General features: G+C 37.0%; 1 pseudogene; it reads left to right on the top strand.

The window, feature by feature from the left end:
* The first annotated feature begins 2,235 nt into the window (after positions 1–2,235).
* On the top strand, positions 2,236–3,617 carry LOC109269286 (40S ribosomal protein SA-like; annotated as a pseudogene).
* Positions 3,618–4,176: the final 559 nt, after the last annotated feature.

Genomic DNA, 4,176 nt, shown 5'->3' with positions numbered 1-4,176 from the left:
TGTTGTTTTTCTCCCTATACATTCATCTATGTATTCATCCAACATATGATTATTTAATACTTGATTATGTGTCAGCATTGTGCTACACCCCAGGGGTGGAGTAGTAACAAGTCAGACCTGGTCTGGGCCTCAGTGGAACTTATTTTCCAGTGAGGAAAACAGACCAATATTGGATAACTAATTTACAAGCACATAGGGTGTTATATACCGAATTGAATAGTTTTACAAGAGTGTGTAACATTGTCTTTTATCCTCTATCCAATATTGATTATCATATGATTATTATATAACAGGTTTACTTTATCATGCTTTTAGTTTGTGTTCTCTACTTTCTGTTTTACTATACCACAGTTATAATTAATGTGTGGCACATAGAAAATGCACTGTAAACATTACTTGATTGAATAAATGAAAGAATAAATTCATTTTATCAGAGTCCTGATCCATAGTTTATTGGCATAATTTCTGGATAAAATGGGGTCATTAGTCAAATCTATTTGGTTATCTGGTTTTAGTCAACAAATATTCATTAAAAGCTCATATAAGTTATGTGGCAGATGTGGGAAATCCAAAGAAGAATAAAAAGTTTCCTGTCCTTACAGAAACTGCAATTCAGGCACACAAGATAACAGTATATGAGAAGCTAAACATTTAGCACAAGAAAACATATGAATCATACATCTTCTAGACAAATTACTATGCTAGGTAACATGAAGAATGAAAGAAAAGAGTATAGCCATGATTTCATGTTGCTTATAATTTAGCTGAGGAGACAAGACAAATATATTTAAAATGAAAATAACACCAAACGATAAATGGTACATTCTGGTACTCAAGATAGTAAGAATCTCAGGACTTCAGTAAATGGAAATCTTTCAAAGGTTTGACATCTTTTCTCATTCAAGCAAATATTAGAACAGTTACTCCAAAGTGAGGTGTGTATACTTCAGGGAGCACCAGGCAATCCACTGTAGTGTGGGAAGAAAATATTAAAACTTCTATTTATTTAAAAATAATTTAAAAGGAAATCAGTCCTGGGGCGCCTGGGTGGCTCAGTCGGTTGAGCGCCGACTTCGGCTTAGGTCACGATCTCGCGGTCCATGAGTTCGAGCCCCGCATCGGGCCCCTGTGCTGACAGCTCAGAGCCCGGAGCCTGTTTCAATTCTGTGTCTCCCTCTCTCTGACCCTCCCCCATTCATGCTCTGTCTCTCTCTGTCTCAAAAATAAATAAACGTTAAAAAAAAAATTAAAAAAAAAAAAAAAAAAAAAGGAAATCAGTCCTTACTAACATTTAATAAAAAGGATTGACAATGGGCCATCATAGTCAGTAGCCCATGGATGTCTGGTGTTAGGATTTAACATGGTATCACATGGAAGCAAAGGAGTGGGAATTGCATTCCCCAGAACAAAAGTGGCACCTCTTCCCGTTTCTTCATCATGAGTTATTGTGGGTTATCTGGGCTGCTTTAAGTTTTTACTAAACTTAGCCTTCAGGAAATGGACAAGTGACTTAAAAAGTCCTCCAAAGAAACAGCAGATAAAATTAATAATACAAGCACAACTGGACTAAAAAGAAAATCTTAGCCGTGACGCTTCTCTTTGTGAACATGCTTTTTGGCAACTACATTATTAAACAAGATCTAATCAGATATGACAAAAAGTCACCTGTCCTCATGTTCAAATTTATGATGAAACTATTCCAAGTTTTTTTCCAAGGGTTTTTGTGTGTGTTATTATTGTTAATGAATAACCTCATCTGCATATATTGTGCCTTGAGAAATTAGCAAGACTTTAAAAGACTAAGCATCCCGGGGCGCCTGTGTGGCTCAATCAGTTAAGCACTCGACTCTTGATTTCAGCTCAAGGCATGATCCCTCAGTTCTTGAGATTGAGCCCCGCGTCAGACTCTGAGCTGACAGCATGGAGCCTGCTTGGGATTCTCTCTGCCCTTCCCCTGCTCGTGAGCACTCTCTCTGTCTCTCAAGATAAATAAATGAAAACATTAAAAAACATTTTTTAAAAAGCAATTAAGGATCCAAAACATAAGGACAGTCTTTTGCATTTTTCAGAAGTTTTCAAAGGTAAGAGTTACTCAATCTGGCATTTAGTGAAATTTCACTAGTTTAATAACAAATGTTTAGAAGTTTACTTATAAAAAAAGACCACTTGGACTTTCCAGGGGTCCATACAACATTGTTCTGTGTTCCCATCATAACTTAAAGGGAAACTTTCCTGATGTCCAGAGCCCTCAATGTCATGCAAATGGAGGAGGAGGATGTCCTCAAAATCCTTGCAGCAGGAACACACTGAGCTGGCACCAACCTTGACTTCCAAATGGAACAGTACATCTACAAAAGGAAAATTGATGGCCTCTACATCATAAATCTGAAGAGAACCTGGGAGAAGCTTCTGCTGGCAGCTGATGCCATTGTTGCCATGGAAAACCTGGCTCATGTCTGTGTCATATCACCCAGGAATACTGGTCAGTAAACTGTGCTGAAGTTTGCTACTGCTACCAGAGCCACTTGGACTGCTGGCCATTTCACCTCTGGAACCTTCACTAACCAAATCCAGGCAGCCTTCTGGGAGCTGAGACTTTTGGTGGTTATTGATCCCAGGTGGTTACTTGACCACCAGCCTCTCACAGAGACATCTTATGTTAATCTGCCTACCATTGTTCTGTGTAACACAGACTGTCCTCTGCGCTATGTGGACATTGCCATCCCTTGCAACAACAAGGGAGCTCACTCAGTGGGTCTGATGTGGTGGATGCAGACCCAGGAAGTTCTGCACAAGTGTGGCACCATTTCCTGTGAACACCCATGGGAGGTCATGCTTTATCTCTCCTTTTTTTTTTTTTTGTCCTTATAATGTTTTAATTACACAAGTAACACATACTCATCTAGAAAAATGGAAAATACAGGTTTTATAATAATTATAAATTACACACCCTCCCATTACCCAGATACACTTACTATTGGCATTTCCATATATATTATATGGATATATATAAAATATATATGGAAATGTATATAATATATATAAAATATATATGGAAATGTATATAATAAATATATATATATATATGTTTTGTTTAATAAATGTTGTGAATTTCTCCTATTATTTGTAAGTATTTGTATTTGAAAGTAACCTGGAATTCATTCTTGGTTAATTCTAAATTATTTTAATATAATTTATTGTCAACTTGGCTAACATGCTGTGTGTAAAGTGTGCTCTTGGTTTTTGGGATAGATTCCCGTGGTTCATCACTTACATACAATACCCAATGCCTGATCTCTACTTCTACAGAGATTCTGAAGATATTGAAAGGAAAGAGCGGGCTGCTGCTGAAAAGGCTGTGACCAAGGAAGAATTTCAGGGTGAATGGACTGTTGTAGCTCCTGGGTTCATCGCTACTCAACCTGAAGTTGCAGACTGGTGTGAAGGCATGCAGGTGTCCTCTGTGCCTGTTAGCAGTTCCTACCGAAGACGAGAGCACTCAGCCTGCCACTGAAGACTGGTCTGCAGCTCCCACTGCTCAGGCCACTGGATAGGTAGGAACAACCACTGAATGGTCTTACGCTGCTCTTCCACAAAGGCAAACAAAATGGAAATAAGGTTGACAGAAAATAAAGAATTTCTAAATATAAAAAATAAAAAAGAGAGAGAGACCAATTGGAAAACTGTTTTTCCTTCCAGAGTGAATAAGACTGAAATAATTCATGAAGTAATAAGCCACAAAGTTATATTCATTCCTTTATCACTAGTGCTGGAAGTTACATAGAAAACTTTGCTGAAGACTTTGAGAAACAGCTAAGACAAATTATGTAGCATTAGAATTTATGTAGTGATAGAATTGGATGGATATATTGGCATTTCTACTGTGTCTCAATCTATTTGCTAGATTGTATTTCAAAAAGGAGATTCAAAATTGATCACGATTTTGTGCCTTTAAAGGAAGAATTTACTATATACCTGAACACTGTATGTTAATTAACTGGAATTTAAATAAAAACTTTAAAAAGAAGAAGAATTTACTGAAAAAGATAAATTCTCAGCAGAGAGAGAATCCTTACTGACTTTCTTTTAAAAATGTTTATGGGAAATATATATTATGATGGAACTGAAGCTTTGATGCTTTGCCTGCAGCTGAAAATCCAAAAATATTCTAGGTAA

Source organism: Panthera pardus, unplaced genomic scaffold, assembly GCF_024362965.1.
Source record: "Panthera pardus isolate Hobbes unplaced genomic scaffold, ASM2436296v1 HiC_scaffold_7, whole genome shotgun sequence".
In the NCBI taxonomy this organism is placed as follows: Eukaryota; Metazoa; Chordata; class Mammalia; order Carnivora; family Felidae; genus Panthera; species Panthera pardus.
This window is presented reverse-complemented; position numbering and strand designations above follow the sequence as displayed.